A 24,081-nucleotide genomic window follows, 5' to 3' on the forward strand; every position below is an offset into this window, starting at 1 on the left:
GCTGATAAAATTTTATTTACGAAAAAGGCCATGATGTGAAAGGCCTAGTTTGCGGACCCCTGAGCTGGACTGTTGGGTGCAAGCAACAGGATGAATGATCGTGGGCTGAAAACGTGGGAAAGAGATACTGAGAATGCTAAATGTCCTGGTCCCTTCAAGGTGGGGGCTGCTTCATGCAACAGATGTGTTCAAGGTTAGGCATTAGGGAAAACGGAGTCCTTCTGACCCTTATTCATTATTCCCCGGCTCTAAAATCCCAGGGAAGAGTCCAGAAATCAAGATGACCTTATGTTCTTTCCTGCTTACAGTTTCTCACTGCCGTCTAGGCACTACAGAGCATGATTTTTTTGTCCTTGCATTTCATTTCTTTCTTGAAGATGAGCCTTTTTCTGTTGCCGTGGCAACAGGAGTCCCTACTTGGAGCCAGACATTATGCTAAGAACTTTACCTGTGTTCACTGCTTTCTCCCAAAGCCATCCAGAGCTGGGACTGGGCAAGGGAGGAGAGGCCTTTGCCTAGGGCACCAGAAATTCCATAATCAAGAAATATTTTAATTGGCAAACTGTGGCCCGCAGGTCAGTCACTTTGTTGTTGCAAAGTAGCATTAGAAGTTGGCCTGGGAACTGAGGCCAGCTGTTCAGGGGCAGAATTGGATCCTACCTTCATGTAAAATTGCATTAAAATACTGACCTTGATCAGTGAGGTTCGGGGAACCACTTTCTATTCGGCACCTGCGGGAATTGTCTCACCCACCCCACCCTGATCCCTGCCTCTTGTCCAGAAGCAGAAACCGTGTGAAGGGTAAAGAAACTTCTAGAACAGATTTGGGTTTCAGCCCCTGGCAGGGTAGCTGCTAGGCTGGGTCTCAGAGAAAAATTTTATTGAAGTAATAAATTGAGCAGCGTGGTGTGGACAGTCCCAAAGAAGCCTTTTGACAGAAGTTAATGGGGTTGAGGAGGAAGGAAGTGGGAAGCCCCAACTCTGTGGCTGACATCCAACCAGAGACTCGGATTCTCCGTTTGCTCCTCTAAATGTACCACTGCAGGCATTTGGCTTCATGATCAAATCAGTTGCTGTAAAGCAAAACCAAGGCTGGCTTACCTGTTTGCCTGTTTCTTGTTTCATTTTGGGGGAGACAGATTGGAAAATAACCAAGAACTAGTACTGCGACCTTCTGATGTTGGGGAACCTGGCTTCTGTCTTCTCCCCCCTCTAGATCTTCCGCATGTGGCCCAAGGTGGCACCGCCTTAAGCTCCAACCAGGTGGAAAAGGCCAAGCCCCTTCCCCTTAACACTGCCAGCAAGCTGTACGTAAACTTTCACTCGCCTCACCTGGTTACCTGGCTGGTCCTCCAGCCTTGCTGTCGTGAAGGGGGCTGGGAGATGGTGGCTCTGGAGTAGCCTGTGCCAAGTTCAAACCTGGTCACGAGTGTTCTCTGCCCTGAGCAGCCTCCTAACACTGGAGGGGACTTTCCTGGGAATCACGTGGCTCAGATCCCGAATGCCCAGGGTGTTCAGCACACAACTCGTTTATCAGGGCTTTGCTGGGCCTGTCTTTGCCTGCTTTTGATGGATGTTGGTCCATGGCACTTGTCCAAGGTGTTCTGTCCCTCTAGTCTGGTGGGCTCAACAGTGGCCACGGTCACCTGGGAAGCTCTTAAGGTATATGGAATCTACCTTGGGGGACAAGAAAGGAATGGTATTTTCTGGAGTTCTGCAGGTGATTCTAACATGCAGCCGGAGACCGCTGCTCCTGTTGAAGGAGTGGAGCTGTCCTCGGGGACCAGCGTGCCACCTGTGCTGTCACAAAGGTCCCCCCACTTAATTTCATGCTGTGCTCTTGCCATCCTAAGATTCTTAATTTTTAAACAAAGAGTCCTGTGTTTTCATTCGGCATCAGACCGTGCAAATTATGTAGCTGGTCCTGCGAAGGAAGAAAAAAGAATCTGCCTGAGAAGGACACCGGCTTGTGTGGCTGGTCCAGAAACTGTTGTAACCATGGTTGGCCAGCAGGGCTCTGCATCAGAGGACCGAGCCCAGGGAACCATAGTGTTCACGCATTCCTCTGCATGATTCCATTCAGACCTCCCGATGAATGGCATTTGCATTTGTCCTAATAAGGGAACCGATCTTCAGAAAAAGTTAATATAGCTAGTGCAGGATGGTCACACCGTGTGTACCAGGCTCACGTCCCCGCATGGCATTGGCAGTCTCATTCTCCACTCAAGTATTTGGGGTGGGGAGTCTTCCCTTGGCAGAGGTGGGGGGATCAGAGGTAGAACCATTTGAGTTCCAAGTGTTAAGGCAGAAGAAGGATAAGGTCTTTCTGCAAGAATGGTGAGGTCTATGGTACGATTGGGGAAAAAAAAATAAAAAACCCTCAGTTATGGTTATCAGATGATTACAGAAATGTCCCTAGGCTGTCCAACTGCATGCTGGCGCAAGTATTACAGGAATGACCGACATGACCTTCCAAGGCAGGCAGGTTACATAATTGTAGTGTCTAAAGAGCATTAGGATTTGAACCCATGTCGGAGGCCTGCAGGAGGAAGTCCTTCTAATACCCAGTACTGCCTTGTTGGGAGACTTAGCTAAAGGCCTGTGTTCATTTTTTTGAGGCCCAGACGTCTTTCAGTCCAATGAAATTATGACTCCCTTGTGAGTGATGTTTAAAGATTTTATTTGAGGAGGAGGAGAGAGCAAGCCAAGAGCCCAAAAGCAGAGGGAGGGGGAAGCAGGGTCTCTGCTGAGCACAGAGCCCAATGCAGGTCTCAATCCCAGGACCCTGAGATCATAACCTGAGCCAGAGACAGATGCTTAGCCAACTGAGCCCCCTGAATGATGTTTAAAAGAAGAAAACAGTGCATCTGTTTGTAAGGGAAACTGTTATATTAAAATAGTTATCAAAATAGTTTTTGAATTATGTACACTTATTAGTGCTTAAATAAGTTCTAGCAGCAGATCTAATAACTACTTTTATTTTGAAGTGGTGATGGTATTTCAAGATAACTAGAGCCTGAAAAGTTCTATTTCACATGTTGTATGCATATACCTGATTTCCTTTGACTTGCTAATGCCACCGTGGTTTGGTACCTGTGTCCAGAATTAACAGAAATGCTCGATTTCAGTTAAAGGCTTGTGCAGTGAGTGCCTCTTCTTTCCTGTCCAAGTCCTTGGACCCTCTAACTTCCATCCATGGTCCTCTTGACCCTCTATGGAGACCTTTAATGCTAATGCAGTTTCTCGGATCTGGTACCCATTGTAAAATTTGAATTTGCACTTGCTTCTGTCATAACCAGATCGAGTAGAACCAGCCTTTGAAAACTTAGCCTGGGGCGCCTGGGTGGTGCAGTCGGTTGGGTGTCTAACTCTTGGTCTCAGCACAGATGATGATCTCAAGGTCCTGGGATGAAGCCCCCCAATCCACCGGGCTCTGGGAGAATTCTGCTTGAGATTCTCTCTCTCCCTCTCCCCCTTGTGCTGTCACTCAAATAAATCTTTAAAAAACAAAAACAAAAAACGACCTACTCCCGCCACCCCTGCCCCAAATACCGTGCAGTAGGAGGGCTTCACCAAATGAGCCCTCTGTAGCACGGTGTACGGTCTTCACATGTTAGTTTAACGGACTTTGACTCATAGAAAACAGACCCTGTAGGTTTATCGGACAACTCTGAAGTTCTAGAGCCACTGCCCCCATTCACCTTGTACCGTATATTTCTTGGAAGGTTGCAAAAGATAGGCTTCGCTAAGGGCAGGCGTATGCCCAAAGTTGGGTGGGTAACAGGTGAATAACAACAGTTAATTCTAGTATTCAGACCTGGTGTCCTTTGCGCTTGTCACAAGTGTGGGCATGGAGGGGAGGGAATGGTGTTTCATGTGTGTTGGTGGTTACTTACGGATTTGAAACAACCTACCTTCATTTCTTTTAGGTTTTTTTTTTTCTTTTTTCTTTTTTTAAGTTTTTATTTATTCATTTGACAGAGATCACAAGCAGGCATAGAGGCAGGCAGAGAGAGCAGGGGAAACAGGCTCCCCGCTGAGCAGAGAGCCCGATGCGGGGCTCCATCCCAGGACCCTGGGATCATGACCTGAGCCCAAGGCAGAAGCTTTAACCTACTGAGCCACCCAGGCTCCCCATTTCTTTTAGTTTTTATAATGATCCCTTTATAGGTAAGAGAAGTTGATTCCCTGTGTGGAGTTCTTTTAAAACTGACATCTCTGGGGACCCCTGGGTGCCTTAATTAAGTGTCTGCTTTCAGCTCAGGTCATGATCCCGGAGTCCCAAGATCGAGTCCCACATCAGCTCCCGGCTCAGCAAGGAGTCTACTCTCTCTGCCCCTTGCCCACCCCCCATGCTCGCTCACTCTCTCTCTCTCTCTCTCCCTCTCTAATAAATAAAACCTTTAAAAAAAAAAAAAAGACATCTCTGGATTTTGAGAAAAATTAGATACAATTTGCCTCTCCGATTGTCCACCCATCCCCAGTTGAAGACCTTTCTAATACCAGTATCTGAGGGCATTCATGGTACAGATGTCCTTTAGATAAATGTTTAGCCTTTGAAAGAAATATCTTTATTCCAGATCCTCATTTCTTCCCTGACCCCTAGCCCAGTTTCTAGCCCAGGGGTCGGTAAACTTTTTGTAAAGCAGGTAGTAAATATCTTGGGCTTTGTGGGCCATTCCATCTCTGTTGCAACCATTCAACTCTGACCCCGTAGCAGAAAGGCGGCCATAGACAGTAAGTAAAGGAATGCATAGTTGTGTTCAGTTAATCTTTATGGACACTGAAATGAGTTTCATGTACTTCATCACGTCACAAAAGACTTGGATTTTTTCCCCAAGCATTTGAAAATCTAAAAACTACTCATGGACTGTGCAAAAACAAGTGGGGGGTTACCATGGGAAACCCAGAGCGGAACGTACAAGGGATCTCTCTCTTTGTACAACTGCATACAGACCTACAGTTCTCTGTAGAAAGGGTGTTTGTTTGTTTGTGTTTTATGAAATAACAGGTAGCTGGCTGGATTTGGCCCCTGAGCTGTAGTTTACAACCACTGCCAGTCAGAAAAACTTATAAAATGTGGTATTTAATTTTAAACCGCTCTTATTTCTTAGATTGTTTTTGACATGAAAAGCATGCTTAAATACGATTTCTTCTGATGTGTGCCATTCCCAAACATTGCCTTTATATTACAATTAAAATACAATAAAATACAATTAAAATACAAAATACAATTAAAATACAAAATCTCGTATAGGGATCCACATAATCAAAGACTCTAGCATTTCTCTAGCATCAAAGGGATAGTGCATTTACATTGTCAGATGTTCACTGATTTAGGGAAGATGACGTGTCAAACTTTCTAATTAGGAAAGTCATTTATTGTAAATGAAACTTGCATTCTTAGTGTCTTGTTTATATTTTTAAATAGTAATACGTACATGTGGTTTAGGGGGGAAAAACATCAGGATGTGCTGTGAGAAGTCTCTCATCTGGGTCCCTCTTCGTCCCTTCCAAGAGGCAGTCATCATTAGCAGTGTCTTTGTTTCCTTAGAAGTTTTGATTTCAAATTTGTCGTCATGGCTGTTTTTGAGTTGGGTTAGCCGCCAACAGGAATTTATAGTAGCCACCAGTGGCAGCTGGTGCTCCGGACCTCAAACACCTCTACTCCATACAGCAACTTTCCAACATAGGTGATACTGGCCCCACTTTACAGATCGAGCTCCTGGAAAAGTCCTTAGTCACTCGCAGGTAGCGGTCCCAGGCATTTCCTTGCGATTTTCCCCATTGCCTGCACAGGAAGCACCTGGGCATGGTGCTGAAGGCCGCCCGTCTACCCTCACGGCCCGAGCAGTGGTGATCCTGGCCTCCTGTCTTGCGAATGACCTCTCTCCATTCCCTCTTCCTTTTCTACTTCTCCCGTCTGCATGGGGGCCCCACCCCCGACAGACATGCACTACTCGGCTATTGCAGAGGGCCATCTGGTCACCTTGGAAATGTATTCCCTGCAAGTCATGGCACATTTCCTGTGACCATTCCCATAAGGATCTCTGGACCAAATGTCCGCTCCTCTTCTCTGCAAGTATTCAAGTTTCAAAAAATTATTCTTGATTAGGCAAAAACTAACAGGACACACATCCCCTGCTGACTTCCTGGCATTTTTATATCCAGTGGGCATGGTCAACCATCAAAAGAAGCCTACATGTTTTAGTTAAGCTACAAATCCATAGTCCTTCATCTGGAAAACAGAGACTATGGTGAAGCAAGAAAAACCTACGCCCTGACAAAGACCCTTCAAGCCAGAAAGCAAGGCCCCAGTGCTCGGCTCAGAGCATTAGGTGGTGTATTAATCAACCATGGCTGATACAATGTTGCATCACAAACTACCACCATCCCCCAAACACAGGGACTCTCAGCAGACACTTACTTTCTCATCTGTGGTTGTCTTAACAGCTCAATTTTAGGTTAACCGGACCAGGCTCCAGGTTTCGGGCTGGGTTCTGGTCTATTGGCTGAATATCGATATTCTCCTTGGGTCAGTGATGGTCATGATCTCCTCCCGGCCAGTCACGGGAGCAAGGCACAGGGCAAAGCAAAAATGGCAAAACTGGATAAAGCCTCGGCTCACATCCCGTCGGCTGATATCCCATTGGCTATAGCAAGCCCAACACCCGAGGAGCAGGGAGATACATTTTCCATGCACTGGGAGGACCACAGCATTCTTCAGCCAAGGATGGGGTGTGTAATCCTGTTCGAAAAGAGCAGGGAACCTAGAAGCTAATCCAGAGATCAGCGTTCTCCAGTCCATGAGCTAAATCTGGCCTGCTGCCTCTTTTTATACTTTTACTGGAATCTCAACATGCGGATGAGATCGTCATAAATTCACCTGCAGTCACGAGAAAGAATACAGAGCAAGCACTTGCACAGTTCACCCAATTTCCCCCAATGATGACCCACGGTACAAAGTGGTTGTTTTTGTACAGCCATTAAGCTAAGAATGGTTTTCAGATTTTCTTTAATGGTTGAAAGAAAAAAAAATTGCAATATGGGAAAACTACATGAAATTCGAATGTGTGTCCATAAAGAACACAGCACAGCCATTCATTGGCCTTGTCTGTGACTGCTTTTGAGCTCCAGTGGTCTAGTAGAGGCAGGGAGCAGGTGTCCTGCAAAGCCTGAACCATCAAAGACCGTGGTCTTTACGGAAGGGGCTTGCTTGCCCATCCTGGCCCAACTCCTAACAGCAGGCACCCCCTCTACTGGCAGGAGCCTGCCTTTATTTTAGGATTCCTGTGTGCCGGATGCTCTCATAAGCTTTACCTACTGGAAGTCATGGAATCATCATAAGAACTGTATGGGGTGCGGGGGCAGAAAACCCCTTTTATCCCCATTTTACACGAGTTCAACTAGAGCTGCAGAACTTGCCCGAGGACACACAGGTTATGAGTGGCGGAGCCACTCAACCCAAACCTGAGTATTAACCACTGTGCTGTTCTAGGTCTTTCTGCTCCATCCACGTGCTAGTAGGGACAGTGGATTTTAGGTGTTCTGTCCTGCTGCGCCGGAGAGTGAGAACAGACAAAAGCATCCGCGGCGAGTACCAGCAACCCCTGGGCGGTGCTATTAGCCTGGTCTTCACATTCTCGAGTGGAATTCTTGCCATCCTTGAAAGCCTGTTTCAGATGCCGCCTCCTAATCCTGCGGGACTGGAAGGGCTTCCTCTTCCTTTTCCCTTCCCAAAGCAGACAATAGCTCTTGTCGGATTCTGCTTTTAGGGTTTGTGTGTAAGGTTGTTTTGCCCACGTCATACCCCTCCACCGGGGATACAGACACTAGGATGCTCAAGTCAATACTAAATTGTCAGGCACCTGGGTGGCCCAGTCGGCTAAGCATCTGCCTTTGGCTCGGATTATGGTCCCAGATCCTGGAATTGAGTCCCGCGTGGGGCTCCCTGCTCGGCAGGGAGCCTGCTTCTCCCTCTACCTCTACCCCTCCCTCCTGTTTGTGGCTTGTGATCTCTCTCTCTCCAGGATAAGTAAGATCTTTAAAAAAAAAAAAAAAAGAAAAGAAAGAAAGAAAAGAAACCCTAAATTCTCTGGGTGCGCAGTATCTTCCAGATTTGTATGCCAAGTATGTGAAACGCCGCTGTGACATGTTATAATCAGGAATTTTGAAACTCTGCCTCTGGTGCCTACGAGGTTTTGTGGTCTGGTGTCCTGAAACCTTCCTGATGCCAGGTGGCCGTTGGTAGGGAAGGTAGATTAGGCATTTGAAAGATGAACCACCTTCTGCTACGGAAAGTGTTCTGTCCTCAAGAACTGTCGATGTTTTTAAGCAACTTTGTTTTCTTACGACCCCGCCGTATGTGGTCATCAGGGAAAATGTTGAAAAGCAAAATAAAAATGAAAAACCTATATTCTAGCAATTGTTAGTTTCTTGATATTGGAGCACCTGCAACCCAAAGGCAGGTAAGGAACTTTCCCTGTTGGAAATGCTACAGTGAAAAGCTTCGTGGAGAACTGTCAAGTGCATCCTTATTTCTTGAATGTGAACTTCAAATATAGCATGGTGGGTTAGAGCCCAGAGGCAGAAGTCAGGATGCCTGCTTTGAATTCTGGCTTTGTCATTGTATTAGCTGCATGACCTTGGTCATCTTACTTGAGACTTCTGTGCCTCCTTTTTTTTTAATCTACGGAATGAAGATAATCATAGCGCCAACCTCACAGAATTGTCACAAAGATTAAATAAATTTGTGTAGAGAGCGGGGAGGGTGTCTGGCACATAATGATAAGCCCCAGATCGCGAGCTGGCTAATTATAATTTGTATTTGTAAATGAGTGGTTAATAACTGCAGATAGTTCTTTACCCATGCCTACTAGGCTGTGCAAGAGTTTCCTTAAATCATTTATGTGTGACTTTGGAATTAATTCTATTACGTTTATATTTTATCTATTTTGTCAGTAGTAATTTCCAGTGCTCAGACTTGAATAAACATATACACATCTTGCCCTTTATTTTCTTCTCTTTGGCCAAATGAAAGATGCTTGTCCCTTGCAAATATGGGGACTCAATAGAATGGAAATCGTCTGTGTATCACAGACAAAACTCAATTCCACGGTCAGACATGGGGCAAGAGAGTCTTGGGCTCTGCTAGAGGGAGACTCACCGGAAGAGGAATGTAGCCATACATAGAAAAGGCGAGGGGCGTCTGGGTGGCTCAGTGGGTTAAGCCTCTGCCTTCGGCTCAGGTCATGATCCCAGGGTCTTAGGATCGAGCCCCGCATCGGGCTCTCTGCTCAGCAGGGAGCCTGCTTCCTCCTCTCTCTCTGCCTACCTCTCTGCCTACTTGTGATCTCTGCCTGTCAAATGAATAAACGAAATCTTAAAAAAAAGAAAATAGAAAAGGTGACTCTCCTTGACCCAGAGATGCTCCTTGTAGGAGTTTCTCCCATGGAATGAATTTGGTTACATGTGCAAGTGAATGTGTATCAAGCCGGTTGAAGTGACATTGTCCGTAGGCCCAGTTAGCAGCATCCAGCCAAAACTTCCATGAGCACAGGCAAAATCATAACACAGCCATGCAGTGGCTGACACACGAGCCCTTGTGCGTTCTCTTTTTTTCCCCCTCTTCAAAAGCTGTGGTTTTGACCCTTATGTGCTAATGTGGATAATGGTTGAAGGTCAGTTTTATTAAGTGAGGAAACAGCAAGTTGCAGAGCTCTCTGTACAGTAGTCCCTGTAGCATTCAAGAGAGAAATTCTGTGTGAGCCTATTGCCTCGAAGGATACAAAATAACTTGAATGGTGGTTGTCTCTGGTCCGTGAAGCAGGTGTGAGGAGAGGGGAGATTTTATTACTTTAATAGCCTTCTGTTGGGCTTTTTACAACAAGCAAGGACTACATAAATAACAAAAATGGCTTTTAAGTTTATCTCTCACATTCTCACTTATTCACTTTGATGTCCACGTTGTAAATATATACAATGCATTAATTTAAACATGTAAAATCCTTTGGAATTTAGAAGTCCTAGGAACACCTCCCTTCTCGTATTTTGCTTCTCTGCGGTGCCTCTGCACCTGTGTCTCCCCACCCCTCGCCACCCACTTCTGGACCCCACCCCTCGCCACCCACTTCTGGGCATTTTTAACCTCCTTTCCCGCCAGTCTCTGGAGAGCTTGGACAACAAATGGGAAACGTTCTTTATAAGGCAGTTTGTGAATTGCGCAGAATCTCATCTCTCCAAATGTGAGCCTAGAAGAATCGATCACCTTCATGGGTTTCTTTGTTATTCTCTGAGATTCTAACTTCAGGATAAAATAGAAGTTTACTCCGTACAGTGGCCATTTCAGCAGCTGACCTTGATTCTGTCCAAAAAAAAAAAAAAAAAAAAAAAAATTTCCGTCACAGAGTGTGTCTATTCACTGTTTGTAACTTACCTCCCTTTCTTGTGCTTTCCTCTGATTAAATATTTCTAAAGAATATTCTCCATCTCTTAAAAACAGGGAGTATTGTACAAGGGACAACACAATGTATTAGTGAGATTTCACACGAAAAGGAAATGTTAAGTTTTAAATATTTGAATGTTAAATTTTAAATGTTTAAATTTTAACATGTTCATTTTTAACCTCTTGCAATGTGATCATTTTCATTATCTAAGTTAAATTCATGCTTGTAGAAGATTCAGAAAATGCAGAATAATACAGAAAACTAAAATCACCTTTAGTCCTAAAGTCACAGGCAACATTTCCTGACATTTTTGCTCTATTTCTGTAGCGTTTTGATGTGCTTGGTATGTTTTTACATCATTGCCGAATGTATTACCATATGCACAATTTGAAATGCTTCTATTCCCTTCTTTAAAATGTAACATTTCCCCCGTGTTATTATATCCTGCTTACAAATATAGGTTACTTTTCATTACATCCTTGTTGAACATTCAGGCTTCGAATTTTTAATAACTGGAAATGATGCTGGGGGTGCTGGGAGGCTCAGTCAGTTAAGTGTCTGCCTTCAGCTCAGGTCATGATCCCAGAGTCCTGGGATGGAGCCCCGCATCGGGCTCCCTGCTCAGCGGGGAGCCTGCTTCCTCCTCTGCCTGCCACTATCCCCTGCTTGTGTTCTCTCTCTCTCTCTCTCTCTCTCTCTCAAATATATAAATAAAAGAGAAAGAAAGAAAGAAAGAAAGAAAGAAAGAAAGAAAGAAAGAAAGAAAGAAAGAAAGAAAGAAAGGAAAAGAATGCTGTATTTATCATCTTAACGCATAAAGCTCTTTCCGATATAGGATTATTTTCTCCAGATAAGATTCCCAGAAATTGAATTACTGGGTCAAATGTTATTAACATTTTAAGGCACTTGCTAAATGTTGCCAAATTGCTTTCCACAAAGGCTGGACCAGTTTATACTCATTAACAATACTGAGAGGCCAAGTTTACTTCCCCTGCTCCAAAATTGCGTATTATTTTGCAAAGTACCGTGCTAATTTAGATAAGCCGATTATCATTATTTCATTAGTAACTTTTAATGGTGTTTAGTAGAGGAGCTTTTAAGGATCCATACATGGTGGAGCACCTGGTGGGCTAAAGCCTCTGCCTTCAGCTCAGGTCATGATCCCAGGGTCCTGGGATCGAGCCCCACATCGGGTTCTCTGCTCAGCAGGGAGCCTGCCTCCCCTTCTCTCTCTGCCTGCTTCTCTGCCTACTTGTGATCTCTGTCAAATAAATAAATAAAATCTTAAAAAAAAAATCCATACATGGTCATATTTTTGCGTAAAGTGATAGGTAGTACAGTAAATAAAAGAATGACAAAAAAAAAAAAAGGATTATGAGTATCTTGATGACCAGGTATCAATACACAAATAGAAAATGTATCCATCACTTAATCCAACAGCAGAATGAACACTGTAGAGACATACAGTCTTTTGTAATTTCATCACCTTATTTAGCATATGATTCTAGTCACCAGAAAAAAGGGAAATTATTAGGAACCCAGACTTTTTGCCCCCATGTTGGGAATTTTTCCCATGTGTCTTGATTGGCTTAATCAATATGAAATATTGCTTGTATATAAGTCATTGGAATGTAACTTCTGATTGGACGGTGATGTTCATGATGACCAAAAGCTGCCAGCAGAGTTGGGTTTTGGTGATGACTCGGCTGGAAAATTGTCCAGCAGGGAGCCATTTCCAATTGATTAGCTCTCATAGCTAATAGCCTCAGAGACAGTTTCCACTCCTGTATTTAAATGTAACTTTTGATAGCTGAACAAAGCACTGATCAAGGAAAGGGTATGGGGGCAGGGGCTACCATAAAGTAAATGTACAGCTGTGCCGGATTTTCAGTAACTCTGAGGGCAACTCAAAAATCGGAAATGTGCAGCCGTTGACAAAGCTCCTTACGTCAGAAGATGAATGGGAGCCTTGGGGGAGGGAAGAGGGACTCTAACCCCAGCAAGCCCCTCAAGTCAGCATCTTTAAAAAGAAGGGAGGAGAAATACTTATCTAGTCTCTCTTACGGGCTGCTCATGCAGTCATTTCTATGACTTCGTCTAATTATTCGGGAAAAGAGGCAAGGTCGCTGCAAAGTAGCTCAGTTTAAAAATAGCTGAGAATGTGTGATGTGAATAATCCAGCGATGAAAAAGGACGTAAGAGGGCCTGAAGATTATATGTGGTTTGTTGATGTCATTTTTAAAACTGAGACTCCTGGTACCCAGCATCACTGGTCTTACAGCCATAGAAGGAGATTCTGTAAAACCTCGCAGAAAAACTAAACACTAAGAAAACAAAAGATTATGATCTTACCCCCAAATGCCCATAATGGTGCCATAGCTAACACGAAGAGGGTACCACTCGTAACAATGTTAAGTAGAAAACAAAAGTGGACGCCTTCAGTTCCGTGATATTTATTTATTTATTTATTTATTTATTTATTTTTAAAGATTTATTTATTTATTTGACAGGCAGAGATCACAAGTAGGGGAAGAGGCAGGCAGAGAGAGAGAAGGAAGCAGGCTCCCTGCTGAGCAGAGAACCCAATGCAGGGTTCAATCCCAAGACCCTGGGATCATGACCCCAGCCAAAGGCAGAGGCTTTAACCCACTGAGCCATCCAGGCGCCCCAGTTCTGCAATATTTATTAAGCACCTAATGTGTGCCTGGCAGTTTGTGAGACAGAGACATGAGAGAGAGAGAGTACTTGATATAGGATTTTATTTCTTTCAAGTAAGGGTATTTTATTATAAAATTACTGTATAATTTGTAGAAGATTTCAATCTTACATATACTTTAAAAAGAAAAAGATGAGGGACAATTCAATAAATGTGGTTGGTAGAATTGACTATTGAGTAGGGGAGAAAAGTAAAGTTGGATTCCCTACTTTTTTTTTTTAAGATTTTATTTATTTGTTTGACAGAGACCACAAATAGGCAGAGAGGAAGGCAGAGAGAACAGGGAAGCAAGCTCCCTGCTGAGCAGAGAGCCTGATGTGGGGCTTGATCCCAGAACCCTGGGATCATGACCTGGGCTGAAGGCAAAGGCTTTAACCCACTGAGCCACCAGACGCCCCTGGATTCCTTACTTCAGTTACAAAAGAAAAACCCCACTGATTAAATAACAAAGCCTGGGAGCATCTGAGTGGCTCAGTCAGTTAAACATCTGACTCTTGGCTTCAGCTCAGGTCATGATATCAAGGCTGTGAGAGCAAGTCCCTCCCCTACCCCCAACCCCTGTTGGTCTCTGTGCTAAGCGTGGAGCCTGCTTAAGATTCTTACTCTCCCTCTTCCTCTGTTCCCCCCTCAAAAGTTTTAATTATATAACAAGTCCTAAAAAATATATTTAAAGGACACAGAAGCCATCAAAGCCACTGGACATCTCCAGATTCGAAATACCAAGTAGTAGTAATAATAAGGCACATAGCAAAGTTAAAGACAAACAGGATACCAGGCGAACTATTTCCCAACTGTGTTAGACAAATGACAGATCCAGAATCCACAAAGCGCCCTTTCAAATCAGTAGGAAAAAGACAACCCACTAGGGAAAAAAATGTGCCAAAGGCTGTGGACAGACGACCAACAGGGACAGACATGTGGTCAGTACTGTAGGCAAGCGGCTGGTCCGAGCCTGACTCAGGAAAATGGCATGGTAAGACAGTTTCCAACCATCCGACTGGCAAACCTTTTACAGTTGGTGATGCCATGTGTTGACAAGGGCTAAAATACATGAGATCTGAGGATCCAGTCCCCATAATCTACAAACTTGCTACACTGCAGTCTTAAGGCCATGTCCGTAAGGTCTGCCCACTCTAGGGTTACTTTCTTCCCCTTTGTCCTTAATAAGGACCTTGTGGGGAGATTCTTTGATGCCATCAGTTTCCCTTCACCGCCCCCCAACTGCCCCACACTTTAGCGTCCATCGATGCTCTGTGGACACCACGATTATTGCTGTCTTGTTTGCCAAATGACAATTTTTCAAATTCTGTCGTTACTTTCACATTTATCATACGGACTTTCTGGAAGTACTGTCCTCTCGTCCCATTTATGTATTCAGCTGTCGACTTGAATCGGTCACTGCTCTCATGACGTACTTGGTTGCTCATTTGGTCTAGATTTTGGCCATTGGGAGGTCTTCATGTTGGCTCCTGTGTCCTTTCAAAACACCCCCATCATTTTTTAAGCACTTCCTTCCTGGCCTCACAAGATGTTCCAGGTTCATCTTGTACATTTCCTGCCGCAGCAGTAGAATCAGCCATTTCTTTTAAAAAAAAAAAAAAAAAAACAGGTTTCTTTTATTGAAAAAGGGTATTTGAAATCAGTCTGGGCACTAGGTGTGCCTTTTGCTACTGGGTGTCTCCAAACCGTACCCTGCATCTTCCCTCCATCCTTCCCACCCCCTGTCCTGTCTCCCTCCCCAACCGCTATCTCCCTGATAAAGCCATCACATGTCATCAGAATAATCCCCTCTTTGTGGGTCCCCAGAAAGCCTTTCTCCCATTCAGCCACCATGGTGTAACAAGTGTAATCTTAGAACATAATTTGGACCTTATCATCCCTTTGCATAAAACCTTGGTGGATGTCAAGGTCAGGTTGAGACCACAGAAATCACTACATATTTGAGCATGGGGAACTGAAGCCTTGCTCATGGCCAGCCGCCAACACTACTGGCCTGCCACATCTTGGTGCAGGGTTGACAAGCTTTTTTTGTAATAAAGGACCAGAAAGTCACTATTTTTGATTTGCCCATTATAGCACAAAAGCAGATATAAACACAGTACAAATAAATGAACATGGCCATGTTCCAATGAAATTTGATTTACAAAATGGGCAATGAGGTGGATTTGGCCTGCCTTCACGGGTGGTTTCAAAACCTTGTCCAAAGGCACTATGAACTCTTAGAAAGCTTTCAGTAGGTAGTTCCACAGTTAATACGAAGTTCTCCAGGAAGCTGCCTCAGCCTCTTCCACCCCACCCTCACCCCTGATCCCATGCCTGCAGCTGTCTTCAGCTATCCTGTCTTCCTCTGCAGGCCAACTGGCTTACAGTGCCTCCCACTGGCAGTCTCTAACCTGGAACCCAGAGGGAAGAGGATTCTGGGAAATGTCCAAAGGGCAACAGACAATTTAGCCTAGTGGCTTCCAACTTCTGATGAGCAAAAATTCACTCCACACTGTGGCTGCCTTCTCCCCTTGCTCACTACATACTCCACTGTGTTCCTCTCAGTTCTTCAAATCTGCCAACCTCTTTTCTACCACAGGACCTTTGCACATGCTGCCCCATTTGCTTGGAATAATCTTTCCTCCCTTTGCCCAAGTCTAGCTCTTTCTGTCTATTAGATCCCAGATTAAAGGGCACACTCTTGGAGATGCCTTCCCCAAGGCCTTTATTTAAGGGTCCCTCCCTTTTATTAGAATTTGTCTTCTTAAAGCTTTGGCGCTATCTTGTTCCCTCTCCCATCTTCAGGATTTAGAACTGTGCCTATCACACAAAGGTGGTCAAATACTTAACTAAATGAAAGTAGCACTTAGCACAATTGACTAACATTTTACTTACCTGTTGACTGTCGATTGTTTAGCGATCTGCTTCCTATATCCATATATATGCTTTCAGGGAAGGGGTTAGGACTCTAACATTTATTCCTTATACCTAAGCCCTAAAACAGTGCCTAGAAGATAGTAGGTATTCAGTAAACACTTGTTAAATGAATAAATGAATGACCACCTCCGCCGCATTTATAAAAACTTATGGATAGTAAGTACCACATAATCATGGGGATTGGGTAAAATTGCATAGCAAATACATAGTCTTTATGAAGTATATTCAAATATCCATTTAAAATCTAGACTCCTCGTATTTCCGCACGGCAAGCCCTCCAAGGACAGGACCTCTGGATATGGAGGGGCCCCTGTGAGTTTTAGGACCGCACACCGTGTCAGTTCTTCGCCTCCCCTTAAGATGTCACTAAGTGCCTTGGCTCGTGGCGTCTGCGGGGCTGGTGCTGAAAGTGCCGGAGGTCAGACCGGGAAGGGAGGAAATGACCTGGTGTTAGGAACAAATCTCCCACTTCCGCCAGCGCCTGGCAGACAAGGTGACAACGTGCTGATGTGCTCCGCCGGCTTTAGAGGACGTTCATTAGCACACCTGATATCCCAGAGCCCAGGACCCTTCTGTTTTCTTCTACAGCCGGAACCTTAATAAATCAGTCCAAACCTGATAAATCACGGCACGTCGTGACTGACTCCATGTTGCGAGTCCGGCACTGTCCCTAGGGCCCGGGGCTGGACTTCAGCGTTCCATAACCATTCTCTCTCCAGAAGCAGCGGGGGAGCTGAGACCGAGAGAAAAGGAAGAAGTACGAGGCGTAGAAAATCCTATGAGCAACGCGGTATTCTAGATCCCAAAACAAAAAAAAGGGGGGGGGAGGGGGATATTAGGAGGAAAACTGGTAAAATACAAGTAAAATGTCCAGTTTAGTTAGTGGTGGTGTGCCAATGTGAGTCTCTTGGTTTGTTAATCAGGAGAAGCTGGGTGAGCCACACCTACAGCTCTCTGTCCTGTCTCTGCAATTTCCCGTGAATCTAAAGGTAGTTTTAAAAAGCGTGGAAGACAACTAGAAGGTATAAGCTTCCAGTTCTAAGGCAAGACACAGAGATGCAATGTACAGCATAGGCGATCTAGTTAATAGCCACCTGGGTGGCTCAGTCGGCTAAGCGTCTGCCTTCAGCTCAGGGTCAAGATCCCGGGGTCCTGGGATGGAGCCTGTGGGGCTCCCTGCTCAGGGGGGAGTGTGCTTCTCCCCCTCTCTCGGCCCCTCCTCTCCCCCGCCCCCCGCCACTGCTCACGATCTCTCACTCACTCTTTCTCTCACAAATAAATAAAAATGTTGAAAGAGTAAAATAAATAATAATATTGTAATAACTTGGTGTGGCAACACATGGCAGCTAGATTTATCCTGGAGATGACTTCGTAATGTACGTGAGCATTGAATCACTATTTTGCACTGCTAAAACTCATACAATATTGTAAGCCAACTGCACGTCAAGAGAAAAGAAGTGTGGAAGTGTTGGCTTGGGTGGCATGGGTAGATGTTGTCGGACTCGAGACGGTGGAGGAATTCCTGAAATCAAACAGACCTGGGAAGAATCTCTTTCTCCCTCCCCTTCCCCCCGACCAATTTACCAGCTGTGTGACCTTGGGCTAGTGACTTAACCTCTCAGAACCTTATTTTTCTTTCTTTCTTTCTTTTTTTCTTTTTTTTCTTGAGAGAGAGGGAGAGTCTGGGGAGTGGAGGGGTCAGCAGGAAGCAGAGGAAGAGAGAGAATCTTTTTTTTTTTTTTTTTAAAGATTTTATTTATTTGACAGAGCACAAGCACACGGAATGCCAGGCCTTGGGAGAGGGAGTAGCAGGCTCCTCACTGAGCAGGGAGCCTGAGGTGGGGCTCAACCACCCTGGGATCATAGAAGGCAGCCACTTAACCCACTGAGCCACTCAGGAGCCCTGTGGGAAAGGGAGAATCTTGTGTAGACTCCCTGCTGAGCACAGAGCTCTGGATGGACACAGGGCTTGATCTCAGGGCTCTGAGACCATGACCTGAGCTGAAACCAAGAGTCAGAGGTTTAACTGACTGAGCCACACCAGCGCCCCAGCTTTCTTATATTTAAGCGGTGTCCACACCATGGGGGTGTGGTGAGGGATCTGTGATGGGTCTCAGGTAACGCATCTCCTAGCATGGTGTTCCCACACCTCGTAAATCCTCAGTCGACCCTATCTTCCCTTTCCCTGTCATCTCAGAAAAAGGAGCAATCAGCTGTGCTTGTATATTTGACAAATAATGAGAAGTGAGATTTGTATGAGGTCATTGATGTTGGCTCACTGGAATTCGAAAAGCAGGGAGGGCGTATAACCATCTCCTCTGAAAGCCAAGAGGATCACTTCTGATCACTTTTGTGTTTAAATCGACGAAAGGTATTTCACGGGCTATCCCCAGGAGGCATTTTTCTATCAAGACTGGTCTTAAAAACTGTGTGTATGTGTGTGTGTGTGTGTGTGTGTGTGTGTGTGTGTGTTTCTAAGATAAACTCAGAGATGAGCAGAACATTTTGTGGACATTATTCATGGGGTACTGATGGTAAAAGCAAAAGACTAGAAACCAGTTCAGTGCCCCCCCCACCCCCACGGAGGGAGTCTGTCTAAGTAACTGGTTCTTTGGAGCCATAGAATTCTCTGAAGACATTTTAAAATGTGGAACAAGAATGTGTGAGTACACATATATTGCATGATGCGCTCATATGCAAAAATACATAAGCAAGAAAATAGGGCACATAAGTGCATACCCTATGCTATATTTACATATCAAAGGAGTACAGATGAGTACTTTTCATGTGTTCATCCAGTATCACTGGAAAGATACACAAGAACCTGGCAATAGTGGTCTGCTTCTTTAGTGGCACCAAAGAGACCATCTAAGTGACAGCCATCCTGTTAAAATACTATTGCCAGGGACACCTGGGTGGCTCAGTCGGATAAGCCGCTGCCTTCGGCTCAAGTCATGATCCCAGGGTCTTGGGATCGAGTCCCACATCGGGCTCCTTGCTCGGCGGGGAGCCTGCTTCTCTCTCCGCCTCTGCCTGCCTCTCTGCTTACTTATGTGCTCGCTCGCTTGCTCTCTCTCCAACAAATAAATAAATAAGATACTTAAAAATGTGTATGTATATATATATATATATATGTATATATATATGTATATATATATATACATATATATATATATATAAAATTGCCCCCAAAATTAAGAATCTATTACATAATTTATTACATAATATTACATAAAACATGTCCACCATGTTTTTAAGCATTTTATTATGAACACTTTCAAACCCATAGAGAGGAGTGAAGATCACAGTGCTCCCCTCTTTACCCATGACCCAGCTTCCGCAGCTAGCAACCTTCAGTCATTCTGATTTTATAATATCCTCTCCTCGTTTGCATCAACTGCATAAAAATAATCATTTCATCAGTTACATTAAAATAATCATTATAATAGTAACTCAGATCAACCAAAGGAAGTTAAAAAGGTTTTTTAAATTTATGTATAAATTTTTTTTGCTAAGAAGTTTGAAGGGTGATCAATATAAGACATCGAAGCCAAAAAATAATTTTTTTAAAGATTTTTTTTTTTTTAATTTATGACAGAGCGAGGTAGCGAGAAAGGGAACACAAGCACAGGGGAGCTGGAGAGGGAGAAGCAGGCTTCCCGCTGAGCAGGGAGCCTGAAGCTGGCTTTGTTCCCAGGACGCTGGGATCATGGCCAGAGCTAAAGGCAGATGCTTAAGGACTGAGCCACCCAGGCACCGCCCCCCAAAATAATTATTGCATGACTATAAAATCCCATGGGGAAATGGAATTGAAATACAAGTTTTAGGGGAAAAACTCCTTCAGTAATAACATGGAATCTCAACTTTTAAAGAACAGCTTATTTCATTAATAAATATATATTGCTTATATTATTTATACATATTATATAATAATATTGTATATTACTTAAATGGATGGACCATGGAGATCCAGGATATATAATATTCAGACTACTTTAAATACATTTAAATAAATCATGTAATGAATAATTACCATGCCCCAGAATCCTTTTAAACTATTTAAATATGTAAAATCATTGTAGATACCAACTTCACAACATTTATGGGAGTATACTCTTTTTTGCGGGGGGAGGAGTATATACTTCTTAAAGAATTATTTCAGATGGCAGAAGAGAAAAACAGTTGGAAGATCACGCTCCAGAAGACCCGGTATGTATTTCCAAGTCTTAGGGAGCTGTTGGGTTGTTTATGGCGAAAAGGTCGTGCATGCCTGAAGTCTGGAGAGAGGAAAGGGAGCACAGACCTGAGACTGAGGGCTGGTCCGTGTGTCTCTTTCCCACTATCCCTTATGACCGAGCTGGAGCATTCCAGGAATGCAAGGCTGGTTTAATACGTGAAGACCAACCAGTTTAATTCTCCCGTGACAACCCAGGGCCACAGATAGTCAAATCTCCTTGCCATTACACATACACAGGAGAAAAAAACCACTGCCAGCCACCATCCCTTCCTTCACTCGCCAAGCAACCTGCTGAAAGCAACCCATTTCCCCTAGGAGACTGTACTTTGTTCAGTGCATGGGTGGAGGAGGGTGTGCGTGCCCTAATTACCTGCCTTGAAAGGATGGCGGCCGCTCTGCTCCTCTCCTGGGCCGTGTTCTCAGTCTTCACATGGTGTCCCTCCAGGTATGGCTAGTCGCCTGTCTGCGGTTGGAATCCCTGTGGGTCCCCAGGCCCCAGCCCAGAACTACCCAGCCAGTCTTTCTGGGAATCTGCATTCGAAACATCTCCCCTCTCCTAGGTGATTCTTAGGTAACCTAGAGATTATGGAGCTTCTAGCCCAACCGATTCTCACTCAGGACTGATGTGAGATAAGGTCTCTAGTTTATTTTCACACAGGGGCTTGCCCTTAACCATCTCTTGGCCTTTGTCCTACCTGACTGTTCTTCCCTGATCCCTCTGAGGACTCCCCATTCTTCCTCTACTCCCTCAGAGATGCTCCCCAAATACTTACGTCCTGTGTCTTCCAAGGTGTCCTCTGTGGATGTCAGCCATCCACCTTTCTGAGCTAACTCCCAAATTCTCATCACTAACCCCAACCATTCGCCCACATGCCCTTGCTGTGGACTGTGTACTAGATCTTGACTTTGATTCACTCATTTACAACCCAGAGCAGCCCCCTGAGGTTGGCCATCATTATCACCCTCTTACCAACAATGAAACAGAAGCTCGGAGGGAAAAGCAACTTTTCCAGCTTGCAAGTGCTAAAGCCAGGATTTGAACTTGTGTCAGCCTAACCTCTTTTTTTTTTTTTTTTAAGACTTTAGTTATTTATTTGACACAGAGATAGAGAGAGATTTCAAGCAGGCAGGCAGAGAGAGAGGGGGAAGCAGGCTCCCCTCTGAGCAGAGAGCCCAATGTGGGGCTTGATCCCAGGACCCTGAGATCATGACCTGAGCTGAAGGCAAAGGCTTAACCCTCTGAGCGACCCAGGTGCCCCAGTCTAACCTCTTAATCATGGGTGCTCGGCATCTCACTTGTGCTCCAAAATACTGAAACATACAACTTGCTGCCTTCCCCTTTCCTCTCCCCCTCCCCAACTCCAGTGCTGGATGTTTTCTGTTTGCCCTCCCAGAGCCCCAGCCTGTAACCCTATGTCCTGAATCTTCGCACCTCCTGAAAATACTCTTCTCAGATCTCTGACCTCCCTTCCGTGTTCCAGGTTCACATTTGGCACCACTCTCCGATTACTGAAAATAAGCTGGAAGTGTAATGCAGCTCTCTCTAAAAAACAAACGAAAACAAAAAAACAAAAAACAACTCTCTTACCTTAGTGGCAGAGCCAAAAGCAGATGAACTCTTTGGGTTGCGGTGGCTTCTCTTCTTAGAAGCGGGATATTGGGGGCGCCTGGGTGGCTCAGTGGGTTAAGCCTTTGCCTTCGGCTCAGGTCGTGATCTCAGGGTCCTGGGATTGAGTCCTGCATTGGGCTCTCTGCTCAGCAGAGAGCCTGCTCCCCACCCCACCCGCCCAGCCCCTCTGCCTGCTTCTCTGCTTACTTGTGATCTCTCTGTCAAATAAATGAATAAAATCTTAAAAAAAAAAAAGAAGAAGAAGAAGAAGAAGAAGAAGCAGGACATTGCTGGGTCCATGTTCTGCTGAGTCTAAGGGACTGAATACAGGGGACCCCATGTGCCCATCACTTTCTTTCCTGGCCCTGTTCTGCATCTCCTCCTCCTCCTCCACAATTTTGACTCTGCCATTCTTTAGAATTTATCCAAAGTGAGGAATTAATGATCATAAATGTTCGAAAATAAACACAAACTATGGCAAAGTACAGGAGACCAGAGGGCAGATCACCGGCAGCTTCGGGAACCAATCTAGCTCAAAGATGGCCCCCCCACTTTTTTTTTATTACCTATCAATATCTATTCTTGCACATGAAAACCCCAGATCTGGCATTCTCTTGAGAAATCGGGCAGCCCAGCAAACCCCAGGGCCACCTTCCTCCAGGTTTGCCATCGGTGCGGGCAGACGGTCGGCAGTTCCCTCCGGACAGGGCATGGGCTTGCCAGATGCCCGCAGTCCACTTCCCGTCCTCTCCTGGTTTCACCACCAAGTGTCAGCAGCCCTGTGTCTTTCCACTTGAGTTACTTGTTTGTTGAATCCAGCCCCAGGTCTCCCGTTAGACTTGACGGAGAGGGGCCCCTGCCCTCGATGCCTCGCCGTGGTGGCTCTGACTGTAAACTACACAGACAAAACATTTGTTAAACATCATGGGCCAATCTGGCCCTCAGCGCTGGTCCCCAGGGGTGGCACAGGGCCATCTGTGGCACAACACATCCGCTCTTGTGGCTAACACCCTTAGACCACGGGAAAGCACTCCTGCACATCTCTGGTCCTCTGCAAAGCACAGGCACCGGCCCCTGCGTGCTGCAGCTGTGTCCTTGTGCCACTGTGCACGTCGTGCCATGGGCTTACCCAGGCCACGGGACTGGGTAAGGAGCATCCCACAATACTCAGCAACTCATAACTCTCTTGAGTCTACTTAGATATTGGTCTTGTTGAATATACTTAGATTCTCTCTCTCTCTCTCTGTTTAAGATTCTATTTATTTGACAGAGAGCACACAAGCAGGGGGAGCTACAGACAGAGGGAGAGGGAGAAACAAACTCCCTGCTGAGCGCAGAGCCCCGACCTGGGGCTCGATCCCAGGACCCTGGGATGGTGACTGGAGCCCAACCCGGATGCTTAACTGACTGAGCCACTCAGGCGCCCCTTAGATTCCCCATATCAGCATCTAGAGGAAAAGTGAGTGCTGGACTTGAAAGTAGTTTTATTTTTATAACGTATTTAGGGGGATTTAGCTAAAATGTATATAGGCACATTTCAGTTTAAATAATTTTGATGTGAAGCTTGATACCAATTATCATTTGTATTTTAACTTCCTGTCTTCAATAATTTTGGATATCTTAGGCAAAAAGTATTTTAAAATATGTATGAAGTACGTATTTTTTTTAAGATTTTGTTTATTTATCTGACAAAGATCACAAGTAGGCAAAGAGACAGGCAGAGAGAGAGGGGGAAGCAGGCTCCCCGCTGAGCAGAAAGCCTGATGTGGGGCTCGATCCTAGGACCCCGAGATCATGAACTGAGCCAAAGGCAGAGGCTTAACCCACTGAGCCACGCAGGTGCCCCTGTATTGTTTTTTAACATTTAATGTTTCAGTGAACGTATGCTCAACTTTTTTATCCTTTAAGTATGGTTGTATTTTTTTTTTCATCTTTTAGATCATTATCATCAATAGCAGGAGTCAACCGATAAGAGCATTTTAGTTCTGAAAGCCTAACGGCTCTAGTTAGCTGTATTTTGTCCATAATGGCTAATAACAATATGTTAAAGATTTGTAAAACAAGAAAGAATATATGATACCATTCGCAAGGACGTTGGCGGAACTAGAGGGTATGATGCTAAGTGAAATAAGTCAGAGAAAGACAATTACATGAT

This window comes from Mustela erminea, chromosome 7, assembly GCF_009829155.1.
Source record: "Mustela erminea isolate mMusErm1 chromosome 7, mMusErm1.Pri, whole genome shotgun sequence".
Lineage (NCBI taxonomy): Eukaryota > Metazoa > Chordata > Mammalia > Carnivora > Mustelidae > Mustela > Mustela erminea.